The sequence below is a fragment of the Mercenaria mercenaria genome, chromosome 6 (assembly GCF_021730395.1).
Source record: "Mercenaria mercenaria strain notata chromosome 6, MADL_Memer_1, whole genome shotgun sequence".
Classification (NCBI taxonomy): Eukaryota; Metazoa; Mollusca; class Bivalvia; order Venerida; family Veneridae; genus Mercenaria; species Mercenaria mercenaria.
In genome coordinates, this window is record NC_069366.1 from 71707118 (window position 1) to 71730962 (window position 23845).

The 23845-nt window shown below is 37.2% G+C and overlaps 1 long non-coding RNA gene across 1 annotated transcript in view; it reads left to right on the forward strand.

Moving 5' to 3' along the window:
• Positions 1–349: 349 nt before the first annotated feature.
• The window catches only part of LOC123548640 (uncharacterized), a 34010-nt gene continuing 10514 nt past the window's right edge, over positions 350–23845 (forward strand). Inside the window, exon 1 of the long non-coding RNA XR_006685929.2 lies at positions 350–476. This is a non-coding gene — a long non-coding RNA (uncharacterized LOC123548640). The remainder of the gene's footprint in view (positions 477–23845) is intronic.

Genomic DNA, 23845 nt, shown 5'->3' on the forward strand with positions numbered 1-23845 from the left:
GAGTAAATACTGACCAGTTCTCGTCATTGATACAAATGCTTGATAGTATAGACAAGATATTGACCCAATTAGACACCATTAAATCATCCTACGGCCTTCGTGATATATTCTTACGCATGAGAACTCAAAACTTGGGTTATTCTACGATAAACCACGTTTGGGAACTTACTATTTCTTAATTAAAGCAGTTAAGCAGAGACAACACTGTTAGAATTATCTGTATGATATATGTATACTCCAATTACAAAAAAGTATAATCCATATGTTAAACGATATTGTTAGACTACCTATACTACGCATTATATTATAAATACATTGTGAGTCCTAAAAATATACAATACGTAATGATAAATATCGATTGAAGCGTTTAAATCTAAAGTGTATATATATAAATTATTCATATCCGGCTGTGAATGTTACGTTGGGAATCCCAGTTACACTTTTAAAACGAAGGAATAAACGAAAGTTGTACGTAAGTAAGTAAAATTTAACTATTTTTCAGCATGAATTATAGATGTGTCTAACAGTGTTTTAGAATGATCGATGATACGTAATTCGTACAATTACTAATATTTGTAACAATATTTGTAACAAGCCCCTACGTCAGTTATATCAGATTATAACATACGGAAATGTAATTCTCCATTTACCTGCTAATAATTACCAAAATGGGATTTGAAAAAAAGTTGGATTGCAAAGGATGTTTGTGGTAGAAGGTGGGGTGTTTTAGAGTGATTTTTGTCCGGGAAAAGAAGAAAAAATGACCGAAAAAAGACCCCCCCCCTTTAAATCGGGGGTATTTTTATGGGTATACGTTCATTTTAGTACACGCTTGTTGCTTCAAATAAACCTTGATCAGCGGTAATATACATTGGAACAGAGATGAATGGGATGGTTGAGTTTCAACCAAAGATAAAAAATAATATTTGCATAAACTGACTTATCGTAAGTATATAAAAAGCAGTGTGTTGTCTTCATTAAAATCAAACAACATGGATAGAAGACAAGATTCACAAGATAAACTACGAAAACAACGAAAGAGGAAATATCCTGATTGTCCAGGACCCAAATGCAACTGCAGATGGTGCTTTGATGATACATATGACATATATGATTCTGATGATGGAATTGGACACGGAAACAGACAAGAAAAAGAAGCAGAGCTCATTGAAAGAGGTATTTTGAAAGCTAAGAAAAAAACAGGTAGAAAAGCACAAGAAGCGCGAACAAGAAAAGATGGCGCTTACATTATTAATGACCGTCCACATGATGAAAGATCTGGACAGTTTGAAGTCCCTTCCTTTTCAGACGAAGAAATGCCAACAGAAGAAGAAACACTTAAACCATGGCAACGAGATATCATACATCAGCTACAACAGCAAGAACAAAACAAGGATGGCAACATAGTTCAACAGGATAGTAGAAAAAACAAGGTCGGAATACGGCACGACATTACTTAAGTAAATTCCTGTACCAAAAACAAGAGCTACAAACCACAAGAGGAAACTAAAAGAAATTTCCATCCACACACAAAGACATGGGACAATTAGTAGTATACAAGTGAAACAAAACCTAATCAACCTAAACAACTGTATGAGACATTGGAAAACCTACGAGATGGACTTTTACCGCCCTCGATGGAATTATGCGGCTAGCCGAAGAAGTCAAGTGTACATTACTTAAGCCAACCACATTGCCAAGACTAGAAGCGGTCCAGCATTCCAATAAGGAACTTACATGAAAATAAAAAGACAATAAACAAGAAAAAAATAAGATGTTAAAGACAAATCTACCCTACTTACAAATACGCTTGTTAAGCCTATACCATGCATATTTACAAAAGCTTTTAAGCTTTCTGTAAACAAACGATAGCCTTTCCAGAAAATATCGGATGCGGATTAGCCGAGGAAATTGGAAAATCTCACTTGGAGCACCTTAACAACTTGCAAAAGATTAACAATAAAACGTGCACCAACATGTAGCATAGACAAACGTACCCGCCTTGGTTTTCAAAAACAGTAGAAGAGACATCACTGATGCCAGTAATACTGACTTTTCCACGGCAGTGCCTAACTGTGGTGCATTTTTTTCAGGAGAAGTTTGGGCATGCCGCGGCGATATTTCGAGTCCAGAATTAATATCTTAATGTTTTAAAGAAATGTAGTATAGTAAGCGTCAGGAAAGAAGTTCTCTTAACATTCAATCATAAGTTCAAGATGGAAAATAGCTCGCGGTATTCAACACAATGGTCGAATCCTTTTGTCTGTACAGAAGCGAGGCGAGTCCGACACACACAAGGTGTCGATTAACGAAGACAAATATTATAGACTACCATCTTGGAATTTCGGTAGAAAACTTGGATGGAATTATACACGAGCCTACATCAAACCGACAAGTTAAAACCCTAGCCTTTTCAAACATACCAGACAGGAAATATTTGATGATGTGGGAGTTTGCCTTAACTTGATTTTTCTGACTGCAAAGAAGTGACTGTACGCGAAGTACGAGGACATAGAACAAAATAAGGACAGACATTGGATAATGATAATCTACCTGAAGTACATGTTAAGGAAATACATTGAGAAATAATCATTCTGGGATTGACTTGGAGTGGTGTGAGCACAGTCTGGACACCGAAATTCGGGACTGTCCTTAGTAATATCACAACGAACCCAAAATGACGAATGGAGCTGAAAAGTCTATGTGAATATTTTAAAACATTAATTTTAGACCACCACGTTGTCAGAAACTGTAGATAGAAAACAAAAGAAACTTGGATTAACAGTATTAGCCCGAGAGGGTAAACGGTAAAGCCCGACGCAGATCAGACCAACTGACCCTGCCGTAGGGAAGTTGTCACACTAAACTGACAGGAAGTAGTTCGGGTCTTCGTTATTAACTATAGCTGCCAACGAAGACAAAAAAAGGAACGATTTGTATAAATTGACTTATTGGGCCACCGCCTTGAGTATTCAGTAACTGTGCATATGACGTTATTTATTTAATATTTCTATTGCGAGTAACATTATGATGTACTGTCCGTAGCTTTGATCTCGACTAATCTATTTCTGATAAAGAACCAAAAAAAGTGAATGTTTATTTGAATAACTCTAACAGTAGACCTCTGTCATATAAAACCTTTAATACCGACGAGACAAAAAGGACGTTTGAAACAAAAACATACGCACCTGAGTACAAAACGATAGCGACGCACAACGAGGCAATCGCAATGATATTTCCATTTCTATCACAAATGATTAATTATTGTAAAGGGACGTTTTAATAATCAAACACAATAAAGGAATGCCCGTTTCTTGTAATTAGATCAAAAAAAGCGTTTTGTGCGCAGTATGGATGCAAAACATCTTATACAAAACAGCACCGGTTCAAACATACTGTAAAATTAACAAAAGTCTTCGTTGAATAAAATGTATACAAGACCTTTAGCACCATAAAAACAGTAAAACAGAGAAGTCCTGCGAAATAACTATGACGGTCAAAATCATTTTCCGCGTGCATATACAAACGTGTCGTCCACAGTCCACAACTGCATTGAACATAATGAGAGTGCATATTACTCTCAGAGTTTTGGAGCTTATGGAATAATTTGGACATTTGGAAGTAACAAAATGAAAAGTATGGGGATATTTATGTCAGGCGAAGACATATTCTTGCTTGATAAGTTTGTAGTAGGAAGAAACACTTTATTTTGACTTTTTTTTTGTGCAACGTCATATGGGAGCAGGAATGATGCAATATTTGAAATCAAACTATGAGAGCTTCTATTTTGCAAACGCGTGTATGTACAAAATATCTCTTAGACAAGAAAGCCTGTTCGCTAGCGTAATGAATGCATGAAAAAATCTTGTTCTGAAACACTTGGTATATGTAATTATAACCAAGAAAAATTGTTCTACTTCGTGCAAAATGGCTCGCGAAAATGATGATTTTGAAACGTAAATATCTTCAAACTCTCATGAAATTCAGTTGTTGAGTCACAATCGAGAACAGCTAATCCCTTTCTGTTTCGATGTTAATTTGTCAAAAATTACACAAATCTGGAAATAGATGATTTTAGCGCAGAAGTGACAGGACCGTAATACCGGCATAACACAAATTGCGCCATTTTGGACCCTTTTTATTCGCCATGCTTCCACCCATAAGGTTCATCTGGAATTCGCGAGTCACCGATATAACTTTCCCAATGTTCAAAGTCACGGACGGAACGTTTTAATAGAGCCGAAACAACCGAGAGACATCCTAAGAATGTCTTGCAACCATTTAACGACCTCTGTTTGATAATGTAATGCGCAGCAGGATTGAGGCAACTTGAACGTTTCCGCAACCTCCTAATTTGTTGTTTATCGTTCCGCATTCACATGCATGTATAGAAAGTGTAGCTTCTTCTGAAGATTATTTAGCTTTGTGCCTTTGGCACGATGCAAAAGTCTCTCACGAACTTGCAATGATTCCACCCCTGTCAGTGCCGTACAGACTTCTTAGGTTGATACGTGCCTTGGGGGGGGGGGGGGGGGGGGGGGGGGGGCGTTTTTCCATTACATTGCCTACAATGATACTAGGTAAGCCGATCTTCCTCCAATGCTACGTACGAGTATTGCATGAGATTATAAGTGCAACGAAGACGCACCCATCTAAAGCAATACTTAGTTATAATACACCATTTGTAATTGTCTTGACGATCTTCTTTTGCTTGGGGCAGCTTTCGCCGTATATCTGCTTGCATTTATTGAATTAACAAAGTCTATCTTTGCGTGGCAGACCGGGGGGGGGGGGGGTCAATCTTGTCTATGGTGCTACCGACGCCGGCGCTGACTTTCTTTTTCCTGTGCATTAGTTCCCCTTTTTCTTTGTCCGTTTACGAACTGGCTTAGATGGCGCTTTACATCGAGATTCAATTTTTGAAATGCCCGTGGCTTTGATGGATCGTATATTGTCCGAAGAAAGTTCTTTCCGCAGATCGATTCCACACATAAATCAATGTTGTCGTAACCGTTTTACTCCTCGTGTAATTTAGGATCAGCACGGTATAATGTAAGACGAACTTTCCTTTCGCTGTCTTGACGATCTTAACGCATGTTCTAAAGGTGCAGTTTGCTCACTGGTTAAGAACAAGCGCAGGAATCGATTTTCTTACAACCTTCCTTCGCGTAGTAAAATAGTCCGGCATGGCTGCTATTCATTGGTGTAATATATCATTATCGTCCAGTGTCTGTCCTCCTTCAATGTACGAACGTACTGTTTTTTGAATCACGAATGCTCCTTGATCATGCTTCTGAATCGACCCTTGTTTTTAAGATCACGGTCTTAATGTACTTTGATGTTCTTCTTCTATTGATTCGTTAACGCCGACTTGTACAAGGTACAGAAGTTCTACACCAGCTGCTATTATTTCGTCATCATGTTACTAAATACCAGTCGTCGTCTTTGCACATTCATGAATTCCCATCGAACGTCGCAAGAATTTGGTCTTGCATACATATGCTGCAAGTCGTACTGTTTAGGGCTTCAGGTTCTTTCACGAACGAGATAGTTGCTCCAGTTGTAAGGCGTGAAATTGCTCACCTCTAAGCATCTCGTTCAGCACTTCCATTATCTGATTTCGAGTTGGACGTATTCCCGACACTGAAAGTCCTTCAGGAAAGTTTTTTTCGTCTTCAAGTTTCGCAATCGCTTCATTGTTCGTTCGAATCACATGCAAACACCTTGTTGTGCGATGAGAATGAACCTTCGAAAATTTGAAACCACACTCCAAGGTTTTGGTGCATGAACCCTGTTGCCGGCTTGCCAAAGCGTAAAGGAGAAGAGGCATCTCTTGTCGATTCATAGTCTTTGTTTGATTTGAAAATAAGGCAACATGCATCTTTTATGAAGTAAGAAGCCAATTTTCACAAATAATTATTTTTTTAGTCCTCGGTTGCAACAATCTCTCTTCGCCTGCCACTGACAAAGCGACTGTACATGAATTATATGCAATGTGGGATATGAAAAACATAATGTTTCGCTAGTCTTAGGATACAGTTAGTTACTTTCTAACCCAAATTTCGTAATGCCAGCCATGGTCCAGTATAACACCTCGTGAATCGCATGGTAACCTACAATTTAGTAAGCAACATTACATTGAATTCTCAGATGGTGATACTTGGAAACATGACGGTGGCAAGCCCGTTAAATGCAGAGCCACGGAAATTTTGTTACGTACATTTCCTAAAGGTGATATTGCGATGCTGAACGAATACGTCGGCACGTACCTCAGAGCCGGATGTCTGATTAGTCTTAATATGTAAAACGAAATGCCAATTCAATACTTGAGAATTGGGACACGAAGTTATTTACAAGCAGAAGACCCGGATGCTAGTTTAGACCATGCTATTTTTGCTTTGAAATTGAACACAAACTTAAAAACAAAGAAAACACTGCTTTTTATAGGTGAATTAGCAACTGGCTTGTGTTTATTCTTACCACGACAGAAATAGATATAACACATACAAATGCTACATTTATTCCAATGCAACGTTTCTCCAGTATGAGTTGACATATGCCTATTATATTCTCAGGCGTATAACGTATCTATAATGAAAAAAGTCTAATCATAAAGGATACCCTGACAGTGTTCATTGTACACTTGTACTGAAACACGATGACCTACCGAGTCTGGATAGACAATGTTTTCCAAAATCTCCTAACCACCTAAGTGGGACGCATGTTTGCATTACTATATGACAAAGTAAGACACGGCCAACTGTTCTGAACAATTTTATTTCCAATGTATTAACATCTATCATCACAACGAAGCAAAAGTACACTCGGTTAGTCTCACTTTTACGCTCGATCTTATATTGGCACATTGCACAAGTCAGCACTTGCCCTTTGCTTTTATCTGATCGACGCAGTCTTCGGCAAATGGTTGACGCAAGGCACTAATGTATGATCTTTTTGTGCGGACAAGCATATGAATGCACAGCAACAGTTTCGTCCCTTGCCTCTGCTTGGCATCGCGGACAGTTCCTCTCTGATGAGACAACAGTATCTCATGTTCTCTCTTTTCCCAAGCCGTTTTCCGGTCAACGTACTGCGAAATACCGTTGATGAAAGCTCGTGAAAGGTTTCCGGCTTGTGTACTCCCTCGGTATGCCTCTTAATCGACTTTTTGATTTCGTACTCATGCGGACTGATGATTACCTTCAACGTCGTCATAGTCCTCATCGCTTATGGCGATGAGTCTGTTAGTGTTACTGTTACTAGTCTTCGCATTGTCCATATTGTCTGAACCAGAAAACATAAACGACCGTCAGTTGTTTTACAAAAGTTGTACAATGTCCATCAACAAGTCAATAATAGCAAGAAAGTATCGAGTTCATTTCAATTCAAACTGCAAATCTCAAGTGTCAACTCACCGATTTCCTCCTCAACAACTTGGTTTCTCTAACAGAAATCTCGCAGCAGCTATTACGTACGACATAATCTGTTTTCGGTTCGCCGCCTCTCTGATTTCGTTTTTCCCCACAAGTTAAGTTTCGATAGTGCCGACATATCTACTCATGAATAAGGAAGGGTATCGGTCCATGATCCAAGTTGAATACAATAACCACGTTATCTATGTTTTCGATTAAGTTTTGAGCTCTTCTCACTATGCCTCTTCGCTTGTATAAGACAAACGTTTCCATTGCTTGTCGCCGGCTCTTCTGTCATAAGTGAGCTTCAGTAAATCTGCGACTGCACTGTTCATTCGGTCTGATACAGAATGACACCTAAGATGCATATCCCATCCACACACTCCCCTAGCGAAAATTGTTTCGACCAATCAGAATGTGCATTTAAACCACGCTACTTTGTATTGACCAATCAGAAAGGCAATAGATGAAAAAGTTATTTTTTTCGGTAGCAGTAACGGGGAAATCGACACTTGAGCTTCATTATATCTTCAGCTCTCAACTGTCAAGATGCAATCAATTCTTCGCAAACAATTTTAGCAAGATGAAATTAACATAATCAGCATTGGAAACACTGAGACCGAGGTCTCGAACTCTGGATATGCTACTAAGAACGAAGATGACGAAGATAAGATTACAACGAACAGAGCATACATGAAGGCTCAGGCAGATGTCATCAAAGTTATTTGAAGAACAACTGTATGATTTCTTTACAGACGACGACATCGAATATCTACATGTGCTGTAACCATTACGGACTTGTCGAATCCTGAATGACATAATGAGAAAGCTTTGTCGAATATGGATACGAAAATGTTACTTATTCTACTGGACTACTATGACATACAACTGTGGAGAGATAACTCAAACCTAGTCGCTATGAATGAACGGGTTAATATGGATGTGGCTAATGCAACTTTCTACTGGGGGGGGGCGGGGGGGTTTTTGTCGAAATGGGATAACGGACAGATTCATGAAGAAATCGATCATAAGAAACATTACAGCCTATGCCACCTTTTGTCTTTATCAGACGCCTAGAAGAAACGCAACGTGTTTCGGGACATTTTATCAAGCTATTGGCACTTCGTAACTAAACTGAACTGATGTTGATACATAGATTAGTGAATTGAATAAAACTGAATAAGAACATGTGCTTGTAATGTTATGCTATGATATGTGATGTCACCAACAAGATCGATGTCACAGTAATTTTGCCCAATGCTGTGCAGTAAACAACATACCATTCCAACTTTCAAAAAATACCCAAAGCCCTAACCCTTACTACATGTACAAGACGTAAGGTGAATGCCAGTATAATTTTAAAACAAGGTCTGATAAGTAGTGCCCATTAGTACGTGTTTATTGAGAAACACAAAACGCCAGTTGATACCGTCGTCTCAGTAAAACCGACGGACATCATTATGCATTATAGATTATCCTCATACAAATTAAAACAAACCCCAACTCTCTCGCAGTTTAAACAACTTTCAAAAATCGAGACCTCCATAAACAAACCTCTCCGCCACTCCGAGGACCAAACACATCAACAGCCCATTTCACTTTCGAAAAGTTTCTAAGACATGTAGGTGACTGCCGTAAACAACCAAGTTAGATAGCTAAAACCCCTTGTTACAATGTTGCAAAAAGCAAAACGCCGGTTGACAATTAGCCTAAGTTAAAAGTGACGGTACGTAATTAATGTATGAGTATAGTTTTTCACTAAAAGGCATAAAAAAACCAACTCATGCCATTGACAAATTGATCTCGAACAACTTTTCCTAGCCCTTCCATCACGGACCAAACACATCAACAGCCGATTATGAAAATGGACAAAAATTGATCTTGTTATTTGATATTAGGGAACTAATTCCAAATACACGCTAAGAATGGCCGGATGTAATTCCAAAGCTTTAAAATATTTTTATGTGCATATTAGATGTGGTATCACTTGTATCTGTTTATTTCATGTACGAAACCTGTCAAGTTTGATAAAAGTACAATTCTAATTAAGGCAGATACGAATGAAAAAGTTACAGAAGTAATTACTCCAGACTATGAAGACGTACCGTGGGTGAATTCAACGTTTGTTGGGATAATGTTTCACAACGCTGGTATGATGAAAACACATATCAGTGTTTGCTTTGTGGTATCATTTCAATACATGCGAATTTCAGAGAAGCCCTAAGGGGGGGGGGGGGGTGGGGGGGGGGGGGGGGGGGGGGGGGTGGGCACATTATGTGCAGTTGGATGCCCTACTCACTAAAATAAAGAGAGGATGGTCGTGTTTCTGTTGGACGACGCATCCATACAATATGTATCACGATTGGAAAAGTATTGGTCCTCTTGAAGAATAATATTTTTTTGTAACGTCATTACACCTTTAGAAGGAAATAATATATAAAAAAACCAATATAAATGATCAATTTCACGTTAACCTCTTCACAAAACATTTGCCTGTGAAATCAGTTAGGATGGGAATGCTCTCCATATAACATCAAAAAAAAGAGGTCTCGACCGACCTTAATGACAACAGCATCAACAAGAAGTAAAGAGCGGACATTTCAACAACGTTTAATGGTAGAGCATAAGTTATTGAATGACCAAAGAGATAAAGACATGAGAAAGTCAATACAGTCATCTTCTTTACTAATTAAGGATGTGTGACTTGGACGTGAAGAATGTTTCGGATGCTATGTCAGCCGTAGAGGAGATATTCAAAACAATCATCGATGGTGTAACGGTGGATCGTACCGACCAAGTGATTTGTTACAAGTATCGTTTCAGGACTCCTTCAATAGAATCAGCGATTCATCTGCCATCCATGAAGTGTTCGGTCTTAACTGTTGACAATGTTATTGACCAGATTGAAGGCAAATTGAACTACAACTCTCACTTCGTACTTGAAAAGACTATATCAATAACGTGCGTTCGTGTTCGCATTCCAGACGGTGGTGCTAAAAAGAAACCCGAGGTGAATTTAGACATGTTTTTACATGAGAGCAAGTCTGTTATACAGATTCTAAACAAGGACGAATTGTGCTGTGCACGAGCGATTGTAACAGCTACAGCAAGGATAGAAAAGCATCCAAGATGGAACAATATATGCGGAGGTTTTAGGTGTACAGAAAGAACATTGCTATAGAGCTACATCGACTTGCCGGGTGTTGACGAACGCAAGACGGTGTCGAAGAAATAAGAAGTTCCAAGCCGTAAAGCAAAAGTAACAAGATATAACGTACTGTCTAAGGAATGTTTAATAATATTGTCTATGTTGGCCCAGATGATGGAATACCAATCTAATCTGTACCTACACGATAATCACTATGATGTGATTAACACAATAACCGGTTTTCCTGCAATCGAAGCTACTTCTGCAAAAAGATGGATTGAAAAGGAACAATGACCAAGGAGAAGCATATGTGTAAACATGCTTGTAGTAAGTGTGTCGTCGATTTCATGAGGATGTCAATGATGAAAGGTATTACTGTTCGGATTGTCAAGGTACTTCATAAGCGCCCTTGTTTACAAAATCATCAACAAGGAGAAGTACAAGGCGGGAAGTCAACGTGCGACAATTGGTTCACGTTAGACACTAAGGTGAAGAAATCGACAAAAAGAGCGTAAACCAGAACACATGTGCGGTGAAAAGCACTGCCCGACATGTAAGGGGCATTTCGCAAACGTCAAACAAATGCTACAAATGCAGCCTATAAAAAATGTAATTTTAGCAGACCAGACATCGCAGAAGTACATATTTGTGGAATTTCGGAGTATAGTTGATGAAGTCATACAGTGTAGTAAAACCTATACACCTGACGAGACGAAACGATGCGTGAATTGTAACAAGTCTGAGTGTGGCATACCTGGTTCATTACCAAATTTATGTGTTGTGCACAAAACTTGTGACAGTTGTATGGATATGGAAGTGACGGATACATCGACATGCTCTTCATGTGGGCCAAATAAGAAGATATTCAGAGGCAAGGATTGTGCAAATTTGTTTTGCAAATGGCTTTTCTCACCAGAGAACAAAGATACCACAGTGTTATGTCACAACCTTACAGAGGAAAAGAGCTCACATATTTTAAGATATCTGTACGACAATGGTCATCAGCCCAAGGTGATGAACAACTGGGTCTCGATATAAACTGCATAAAGTTTCAGGTTCTGCAAGAATGCGATCCCTTGATTCTCAGAACTTCATAACCTTAACCTTTGGCAGTATGGTCACGGTCTTTTTGAAGAAGAACCACTTCAGGAAGTGTTTCTTTCACGGTACTTTTCACATACGAAAGCCAATCAAACAACTGTTTTGAAACGGACTTCCGGAACATAACAGTCTAATTTAATATACATATGTATGAATTTTCCAAGTATTGTTTTTATAAAGGGTTTTCATGAGGTATAATTGTACATTTTGAATAGTTGTACATTGTGTTAATCCTTTTGCTCAGGTGAATTATTGTAATTTGTTTATCTAAGATGACCCATATTTCAATTTTACTAGATTTCATCCAGACAAAAATTCTGAACAAAATTCATAAAGATCCGGTATAAAATACATTTCCAATTGCAAACACATATTTTGTCTTTTATTTTTCCTAGTGGCCTAGTTTTTGATCGAAGATAACCCATAAGACAATCAATCTGACAAAATTTCCTGAAAATCAATTGAAAAACTTCAGCCTGTATCATATATTCAAAGAAAAGACTTAATTTAATCAGGTGACCTAGTTTTTATTTCAGTTAACCCATATTCAAATTTATCCTAATTTTTATCCAGACAAACATTCTCAACAAATTTCATAAAGTTAGAGTGTAAAATGCAGTTCCTATTGCATAGATAAGGTATTTCTTTAATTTGACCTAGTGACCTAGTGACCTAGTTTTTAACTCCAGATAATACATTTTCTTACTTGACCTAGGTTTAAACAAGACAACCATTTTGACTTAATTTCATGAAGATCAATTGAAAAATACAGCCTCTATTGCATACACAAGCTAAATGTTGACAGAGAGACAGACAGACGACTGGTGACGGACATTGAGCGATCACAATAACTCTGTCACAAACTGGCATACGGGCCTCAATGTATCTGTAGTTTAAATGCAGGTATTGCATCATCGTTTTGTAAATTTTTGTGTTATTGCGGTAAATGTCAGATTTTACGCATAAAATACCTCTCATGTTTCATAACATAAATTACCATGTAAATTTTATTAAATTCGATTCAGTAATAAGAAAGTTGATATTTTATAAACTTCAATAATTTACGTTTTTATCTCCAAAACCACTATAACGGGTCTTAAATTGACCAAGGGACCTCCGTGGCCGAGTGGTTATAGTCGCTGACTTCATCTCACTTGCCCCTCATCGATGTGGGTTCGAGCCTCACTCGGGGCGTTGAATTTTTCATGTGCGGAAGCCATCCAGCTGGCTAACGGAAGGTCGGTGGTTCTACCCAGGTGCCCGCTCGTGATGAAATAATGCAAGGTGGGGCACCTGGGGTCTTCCTCCACCATCAAAGCTGAAAAGTCGCCATATGACCTTACATTGTGTCGGTGCGACGTTAAACCCCCCAAAAAATTAATTGTCCAATTCCAATCCGCGCCAAAGTAGTCAGATCTCCCGGCTATATTGTGATTCCCCTGGAAATGCAAATAGTCTGAGTTCACGCATATACCGTGAGTCCCATGAAGTCCAATATCTGGCGGGACATAACCCTACAAATAGACTGGACTAGATATATAGAATGCACACCATTTTCCCATTTTCGACATTAGACGAAATTATGTCACATTGATTTTCTTGGCAGAAATTTTGCTCGATCGAGGTAAGAAATTTACTTGTTAGAATTTTGTATATCTTTTGAATTACGATTTTTATTTAGTATTTTTTTTGTTTATTCTACAGAATTTTGTAACACATTTACTTTTCGGCAAGAGATTAGCTAGATATGTCAGGCTAATTTATTAAACTTTTCAGACTTTTGTAAATTATTTCGAAAGAGGAATCTAAAATGTTTCGTTTGTATAAGCTGTAAGATTTATATTGAACTATATTTATTTATACTGAATTACTCTTTGTCATAAACAAATATGTGAAGCATTTCGTTCTTAATGGAACGCCGATACTGCATTGCATTGTAATGTATAAATCTATGTTGTAAGTCTAGTACCGTGTATGTAATATGCATTGTAATTTGAAATTATTGTGTACCAGTCTATAGCATATCTATACAGTGTCCGTTTTGTTATATGGTAGTTGATACATTCATACTAGCAATTGTAAAACGTTTGATTTGCATTGTATTTTTTTAATTAGTGGTTGAAAATAATAGCTGCAGTTTATCATTACCGTATCTATAATTTTTCATCATAATCGTTTCATATCTTTTCCATACTTTAACTTTAGACTTGTAAGTAATTAATTTGAGAGATAATAGAAGTAATAAGTGACGTATTGTAATCACGTGACGTATGAACTTAGTAGCACATATATTTTGTATAAGTAGCACGTATTATTTATGGGAGCCTACGGAGGTATGGTGTACCCAAAGGAGCAGTTTTATACCCTGACTTGTTTTTTGCTTACCATATGTTATATATTTTTGCTTCTTCCACCAGACGACTTTTCCCTGGTGATGATGTCACGACCCGGAAGTACAATACATGAGGTTATTTTATCTTCACTAGCCTGGATGTGATTTTCCTAGCGCAGAGCTTTCGTCCCATGGTTGTGCCTTAACCGCAAAGACGATACTTTTTGCAATCAACTGAGGCAGCTCAGGGATGCAAACACCTACCATCATAGGGAGCCAAAAAGGAGTCAACGTTTTCACGGTTTAGAGGGACTTTATTTGAAGATAGTTGTTTATTTTTGTTCTACTTAAAGTTCGAAGTTAACGGAAACACGTGTCACGTCATGTAGGAAAAGAACTGTTAGTTTTAGGACTTTATATCGGTTAGAAAGAGATACTGAGCTCAGATTGTTTTAGTTCGCTTTTTTTCAATAAGAGTTTTTCTCTTTCATTTATTCATTGTAAATAATCGTTTTCTGTAAATAAACTTGTATGTATTGTAATGGGTGTTGATTTGTTCAGGTAGTTATTGTCCCCGGTACGTTCATCCTGTCACAAACTCACCGGAGCATAAAGGTTAACAGAATGTACAACTATTCAAAATTTACAATTATAACCTCATGAAAACCTTTTATAAAAACAATACTTGGAAAATTCATACATATGTATATTAAATGGAACAGAAACTTTATATTATTTCAAATCAGGACAACCAAAAGTAAATATTAAAACGTTTAAATTATGAACACAGAGCTCTGTTCATGCAACACAGAGCTATCTCTTTAGCGACATGACTGTCTCCTTCACGACAGAGCTATCTCTTACAATAAAAAGGGAATAATTTTACTCCCGAACCATTTTCGGTACATATTTTATTTCCAAATGCCTTGTATATTTTAGAGCTATCTCACGCCTACTCGGTTTGCTTCTTAATATCAGTTAAAATGTAGATATTTGACAAAGAATTTGCTTTCATGACGAAATGGCCAAAATTTACTGCTAAATCAGCTTGTTGGTAGACATCACCACGACCTCAAATTAAGAATGAATCTGCAAACTTAAAGTTCTCTGTAAAGTTAAATCATCTCTACATCGCCTACTATTCCCCGATTTTTGATATTCAATACACTGCTTGTAAAAATGCAAAATATATGATGACACTCACCTTTGTTGATGTTCTTTCATCGCGACGTGCACTACCTCGAAGTTGCGACAGAGCAGTTTACCATATACCTCTTAAACAGGTAGCTCTGTAGTTTACCAGGCGTGAAGTAGTAAACTTAACGCTCAAATTTTTGCTAATTAAAACATGTGTAAGAAACCTGCGCGCGTAAATGCGGCGCAAATTTAAACGTCGTTTCTCGATATTATGTCATGCCGCATCTGGACCGGTTTTCAAAGACGACGTTATAATGATAACAAGATGACTTGCTATTTCTTGTAACGCTAGTGACGTACTATTATTTTATCATACCCGGTATTAGATTTACATAGCGCAATGTTTAAACGCACTTTACAAAGATAGCCACTCACCGCGACAAACTCATCGTATACAAGGAGAGAAAAAGAGAGCGAGAGAGAAATCTGACTGACTTGGTCCGGTGAGTGGCACTGATATGTAACGCAAATTTGTCGCTCCTAGAAAGACCAGTTTACTGGCCTCTTAGGAGGTGGGAGACACTCAAGCACATCTTCGAAAGTTCAAGTACCCGGACCAAGATACAAACGTTTGACCTCTGAATTGGCATTCGAAGCGTTACCATTACAACACCGGGCAAATACTTTTAACGGAAGAAACACATGAATGATTCAACGTTGTTGACAAGTAATCAAGTACCGTCAAATCTCTATATCTCGACTTCGTCGGGACCAATGAAAAAAGTCGACATATCGAAAAATCTAGATAACCGAAATAAGGTCATCTTAGAACGGTAGGTGGGATAATGAATTTCTGTTTTGATAACAACACGCATTTCCACCATCTTGTGATATGAGCAACGCAGATGATGTGAAATTCAAACATAAGTTTAAAAATCAAAATATTCATCTCTTTTGACTGATGCATCTTGTTGTATCATTTTCGTCTGATTCATGTAAAAGAAAAAAACAAAGATTCTGCAATTTTATTTCACTCAATTTGGACACAATTAAATACAAATTACTCAATCCGGTTACATCGCAAACAAATAATTGATGACTCATGAGCACCGGTTAATTGGTTTCGGGTCGTAATCAAGATCAGGAATGTAACTGAGTGGATAACCGCACGTGTTGTTTTACGCACATCCGACGGCAGACAACAATTGAGAGAATACAAGCGCGTGCAGTTTTTCGCATCTCGTTCGGCAGACGAAAAATATCGAGATGACTGATGCAAAAACTAAGTAACTTTTAAAGTTGGGGACTGAAAATTTAGACGAGATATCGAAAAAAATCTAAATAAAAAAATCAAAATATTCGTAACGGATTTAGCTGAAATAAGAAGGAAAAAAGCAGGACCGGGAAAATCCACTCGAGATACCGAAAAATCGAAATAACTGAAGCCGATATATCGACATTTTACTTATCAACTTTGTATAAGACATTTACGAATTAAGTCTACGTGGACACCTAAGACGATCGATTTTTCAAGGGGACCGTCTCAACATGATTTTATTAATTTATGTGCGGTAGGTAAACATTCCTATAATGATGGTAAGGTCTGGCTTATTATTCCACCGCACTGTATAATATTTGGATTTGTCTGTCCGTCCGTCTGTTCGTCAGAGAAATGTTTTGTTACACATATCGCAAAAAGTATTTGATCTAGCGTCAGAACACTTTCCTGAAATGTTTATAGGTTATTAACTTTGTATGTGGATATATGCACGAGTTCTGCAGCGGTAATATTGCGCGACTTTAGGAGCGCAATATTATCCGCGAAAGAATGAGTGCATATATCTACATACAAAGTTAATAACCTTTTTATTACATATCCACTGTCAAATAATTGATTCATGTCTAAATTATCGTTCTGTAACAAAAGACAGGAAAAATACGACTAAAATTTCTCCGAAAATGCAATAGGCCCTAAACAAATCAAACTGACGCGCATTTATATTTTCCCGTGAAAAATGACGTCAACTTGTTGTCGCAACGTGCGCGTGGACGCCATGGACGTCACGCGATTCTTTCCATTACAACGTTTATAAAACATTCCACGTCCGATATGATATGGAAAAATATTGCAAGATCGAGGTCCATTGAAACCCAATGGAAAATGATTTTAAGTATGTAATAATCTTTAATATCATAAGTTGCGCATCTGAGACAAAGTTTGAAAGTGAGCTAGTCTGATTGCAATGCATCCGTCGTCGTCGTCAGCATGAAAAATATCTAAACTGGGTCAGCTGGGATCAAAATGTCGGTCAGCAGGTAAAACATTGTCAGAAGTGTAGAAACTTAATATCTTGCGTCTCCATCCCTTAGTTGTTATTATACACCCGAATGGACTTATTTTGTTATATCCCCGGTGTCCATCTGACCGTCCGTCCGTCTGTCCATTAGCAATTTCGTGTCCGTTTTGTAATTCTTGAACCTCTTGAAGGATTTCGAACAAACTTGGCACAAATGTTCACCACATCAAGACGATGTGCAGAGCGCATGTTTCAGATGGCTCACTTCAAGGTCAAGATTACACTTAGGTGTCAAATGTCACAGGTTTTGTTCCGGGTGTATATTGCTTTGCAATGCGATGCTCTTGTTTTTATGTGTCATCTATAGTATTAAGACTTTTTTCTATTCTTAAGGTTACTTACCTATCTATTGACCGCATATGACAAAGTTTCAGACTTTACCGATATTTTATTAACACTATAACTATTCAGTCTCTAGCTTTCCTTTGTTTGGATTAGTAACCTTCTTTTAGACCCAATTTCAAAGTTAACCTACATTTGACCCGGTTTCCAAAGATTAAGTAGAAACTAATTCCTTTAGAATGTTAACACTGTTTTTTTTCTCTTTATGATTGTATAACCTCGTGACCCAATTTTTGATTCCAGATAATCCAGTTTCAAGCTAAATTTTATAACGTCAAACATTCTAATCAGATATCATTAAGATTGAATATTATATCATGACCTGTAGTGTGTTAACAATGCCTTTAATTTCGCCTTGTGACATTAATTTTTGACCCCAGATAATCAAGTTTTATACTTGATATAGGTTTATAAAGAGACAAATATTCTGCCCCGGTCTATCAAAGATCCAAACGAAAAAATAAATAGTGGAAACAAGGCGATCGTTAACATCGATGTATCTCTCTGAAATTACTGTAGCTTAAAGGGCTTTTCAGTCAAGGAGGTATGTAAGGAGAAATGTGGTCAGCAAAAGTTGTGGTACCACTCTCACCGGTCTCTTTGAATATGTAAGTATAAAGTTTTCAAAAAAGGGAGATAATTACACTGACTTCTATCAGTTTGTAAAGTATGAAATCTATCTTGCATGGTATTCGAGTTACGCCCAAGAGAATCTATTTAAAAAAGGAAGATTATTAAAATATGGGACCAACTAGAGTTATGGTTTCTTGTCGCTACACTTACTCCCAGTGAGGTCTATCATTGTATAAAATTACGACTTGGTATCTTCAATACTTTTTTAGTTTATCCTCCGGACAAGAAGTGTCATAAAGGGAGAAAATTCGAAAGTGGGACCACATGGAGTTATAATTTCTCGTCATGAACTCCCTCTCATTGACCTTTACAAATACGTAAAATATGAAGTCAATACCTTTCAAGTTATGCCCCGGACAAGATTTTCAAAAAAGGGCGATAATTCAAAACTGTGACCATCTAGAGTTATGGTTCCTTGTCACTACACTCCTCACTGACTTTTGTCAGTTTGTAAAGTATCAAGTAAATATCTTGCATAGCAGACGAGTTATGTCCCAGACAGGGTTTGCAAAATATAGGAGATAATTCAAAAATGGGGCCACCTAGAGTTATGGTTCCTTGTCACTCCGTTTCCTATCAATGAACTCTACCACTGCATTAAATAACAACTTAGTGCCTTCAGTACTTTTTGAGTTATCCTCTGGACATAAGGTGTGACGGACGGGCAAGGTGGCGACTATATGCTCTCCCCCTTCGGGGAGCATAAAAATTTAAAACAAGAATATTTACAAAGCTTTTCTTTGATCTAAACCTAGTTGCCTAGTGTTAAAGCCAATATGACCCGGTTTCAAACTTGGTCGAGAATTTGTTAACGCCAAACATTATACCTAAGTTTCATTGCGATTTTGCTAAAAGTGTAACTTCTACAGTGTTAATAGTTTATGACGGATGACGACGGACGACGGACACAGTGCAACTTGAGCACTCAGATGATTTAAAAATTCGGATGTGCAACTCCTCATGTTAAACAAAATTCCTATACAATCTCATGACCGTTACGATCGTTCAATACTTTTGGCGATATGTGTAACACAACTTTTCTTTGATGGACAGAAAAACGGAAAAACAGGCAAATCAAAATATATCAACTACCGCATAGTGATGATATAATAACCAAAACCTAAGTGCCATTAAAGGCTGCTTTTCCACCGAGCATAATATAGTCAAATTATGTTGAGATGACCCCCTTGAAAAATCAGTCGCCCTAGGTGTTCACACTCCACTTCGTCTTAATTCGCAAATGTCTACTAACGTTGAATCAACATCATGCGTGAAGTGAGATAGCATTGTTTAAGCATGATTAATCTTCTTTTTATCAAAAAAGAAAGACAATTCAATCACTAACTTAATATCCTATCATAACAATCACCACGTACTGCATATATACTTACTTTTAACCTTTTCATAATGTGTTAAGGAAGATTATTCAAAATGTTTACTTTTGAGTTTGTGCTATTCCAAGTTAAAACTTTGGTTTCCTGAATAATTCCAAGTATCTTTTATACAAATTGAGATCCATCAAACTCTGTAGCTATGTGAAAAATGTTGTCGTTTCTTTTCGAAGCTTTGTTCATATTTTGTTTCACAAGTTCCTCAACTACAGCTGGGTAAGTTCGTTCAATGTACTATATCATAACGTATTTTATCCGACATACGATCTTAATCTGGGATAACGGTGATCAATTTACGTGTGATATGTTCAAATTAAGTATCTTGTTGTGTTTTTTTATTTTTGTTTTAATGCATGTGCTATTTCAAAGTTATGTCTTTATCTGAAAAACTGTGCAATGTTGTTCTTCATGTTATTCTACAGTCTATAGTTCTTCAGGCATTGCGATTCTATGTGCTCCGATAACTTTTCATCTCTGTGAGCTCTATAACATAGGCACAACTGTTTTATTTCTTATCACTGATTCATCTGTCAACTGTTTTAGTTTTTCCTGGAATTTGTGGTGTATCTGACGCAGCCCAGGTATCATTACGCTTCAATGTGTTGTGTCAACTCTAGTATTTGATTTTCATCATTTAATAATCATGTTTACCTGTCAGCTTTCTACTTGTGGTACATCTTTCAAATTTTGTGTTAGGATTCCTCAGGCATTTCAAGTTTCAGTGTTAATGTTGTTTGTTGGTGATCTACAGGCACTTTCACCTGTTAACTGTAACTTATGTTGATTCTTAAACTTCAGGAACTACTTGTGTTCGCTAACTGATTTATGTATCAAGATTGTCTAGTTTTGACCATAAATTAGTATTTCTTTAAGCATTGCATTTGTTTTGTCCGTATTTACGGGCACTGTATCTTCTTGCACTTCTGCAACTACTCTTTGACCTGTAATATCTATGGGTTCTTGATCTTCAAGCTCTACAGACCTGTGTGTTACTTCTTGGTTATCTGCCGACTTGTTGGGAAAATCTTGTTTATGTACATGATGTCTTTCTAGATTATTTATCTTCATGTAATAACTTATCATTAGACTTAACTGGGTCACCTTTTAACTTTATGGGTTTACAATCAATGACACTCGTCTAATTGAGCAAGTTAGATCATTTATAGACTGCAAGTAACTTTTAAAAGGGAGTCTGTGGCGCGGTTCTATTCCCGGTCAATGCTGATATATGGACTAGTGTTCAGTGATCGATATGACATTTGTCGTGGGCTCGGCTGGTAATAGATTAATGCTGTCACACAACATGTCTCTCCTCTAATACCAAAATTAAAATACGAAGGGAGAATTAAAGATGCTAGCGCTATGCTAGCTGATGTATGTTTTTTATTTGGATTAAGACAAAATCGAAACAATGTTTGAAATTAGCTAGATCTACTCTTCATATTACTCTATTTCATCCGCTATTTTACAAATAATTTCACTCCTATAACAGTTTGCGCCTTTACTGTTATAAAAAGACTGTTAAATGAGTGACTGTTACAGGAGCGAATTATTTTGCGTGTTTGCACAATAAAAATATTAATTGATCCCGAAGGGACGCTCGATGTATTATTTTTGTAAATACTTACTTTCCGTTAATACAGCCTCGTGTGTTAGTCATTATAATAGATTATTTCTGTTACAATAGAGACACACACAAAAACGCATTCACTTGTCAACGTTCAGGTAAAGGAAAACGAATGTGCACTGCAGAACTTCAAATGTTATCTTAAAAATAATGCCTTTCCAATTTGCGGCAATGCATTTGAAATATAACGGAAAGATCAGCTGTTATTTTTATTGAACTGCTTTCTGTTTGAAGAGAAACATAAAAGTTTGGTACAGACTTCGGTATTAAAGTAAGTGATGAACTTTTCCCGAATTTCCAACTTCATGTACACTAGCATTCGGGCCAAATGTCAAATAAATATTGATTGTATTTATTTTAGCTACATAAGCTTGCACTTTATCAAAATTTTACTTAAACATTGGTTAAATTTGAGGCATTTTCTTTGGACAGCGAAGAGTGTTAATTTTACATGCTTAAACATATAAAATATATATATATATTTATGACGTTAATAAGGTAAAAAAGTGCACAAATATACTAAAATAGTCAAATATTTTCACCCAAAGCAGATTCTAATGTCATTATATATTTAAACTGCTTTGAGATATTTTTCTGGGACAGAAGACAGAAAATGTTGCGAAAATACATAATAACTCAAATACAAAATAGATGGTAACAAATCAGGTCACGAATAATTAATGAAACAACGAAACTACAAAAGACCTATAAACCCATAGACCAACAGACGTCACACTACTTCCCCTCCACACGCTCGCACACGCACACGCACCTGCACACACACAAAGGCAGGTTCATCCGCGAATTTGATGTGTTAACCCAATTACAGCTTTGCGAATAGTAAATTCGACAATACTGTAATATAATACACTGCATGCATTTTATGTCAATATAAAAATTACGGCAATTGTTTCAATCTCAATCTTCCAAGAAAGCATGAAAACAACCGCTTTTAAACCAGCAACAAAATATTGAAAGCTATTATCTAAATATGGAATGCTATCTCATGCTAAAGTATAGAATTAGCCCTGTCAGCTTGGTAGCCTAGACGCTAGAGATTAATTTAATATCCTACCAAAATTACACAATGATGCCAACAAATGCTTTCCACACAGACAAAAAAGATTTAATGAAGTTTACGAGGGGCGTTAAATATTTAATGTTAATCAGTATGAAGTTTCGTACCCGCTGGTTATTTGTCTCCCCACCCCCTCCCTCTGGGGGAGACATATTGTTTTTGCCCTATCCATCCGTCGTCCGTCTGTCCGTACGTCACACTTCATTTCAGGTCAATAACTGGAGAGCCATTTGACCTTTTGAAGCTTCAAACGTCATAGGGTGGTAAGGCTACTGGAGAAGATGACCCATACATTTTTTGTGTCACTCTGTTAAAGGACAAGATCACAGAGGCCTGAACATTTAAAAACCAGTTCCAATCAATAACTTAAGTACCGCTTGACCCAGAATGTTGAAACTTCATAGGATGATTGGTCATGCAGAGTGGATGAACCGTATTGTTTTTGGGATCACTCCACTTAAAGCCACGGTCACAGAGACCTGAACATTGAAAACCAATTTCAATCAATAACTTGAGTACCACTTGCCCCAGAATGTTGAGACTTCAAAGGATGATTGGTCATGATGAGTAGATGACCCCTATTGTTCTTTTGGTTACTCCGTTAAAGGTCGAGATCTCAGGGGCCTGAACATTGAAAATCATTTCATATCAATAACTTGAGAACCATTTTATCCAGGATGTTGATACTTCATATGATGATTGAACATGCATAGTAGATGATCCCTATTGATTTTTGGGTCAGTCTATTAATGGTCAAGGTCACAGAGGCCTGGTCAGGTAAAATCATCTCCGGAAAGTAACTTGAGAACCACTTGACCTAGAATGTGAAAACTTAATAGGATGATTGACATGCAGAGCAGATGACCCCTATGTATTTTGGGGTCACTTGATCAAAGTTCAAGGTCACAATAGCCTGAACTGTAACTTAAGAACCACTAGGCCAAGAATATTGAAAGGATGACTGGACAGGCCAAGTAAATGAGCCGAACCATCAGTGTCTCTTTGACTTTCGCTCCTGGCCGATTTTGACTTCTTGTCTGTAAGACTTTGCATTGAGGGAGACATGCGCTTTTTTACAAGAAGCATATTCTAATTTTAGATGCGGTTTTCGGCATAGTATAGAGTAATTTATTGGGAATACAATGCTATATAAATGATAAAAATCGGTAGATTAAAAGTTACAATATAATCATTTGAGTAAGGTTAACTCGGGTAAATTTAATTCTCGGTTGTGAAACTAGTTCTTACAACTTTGATTAATCGCTCTCAAGACCCATTCCAGATGGA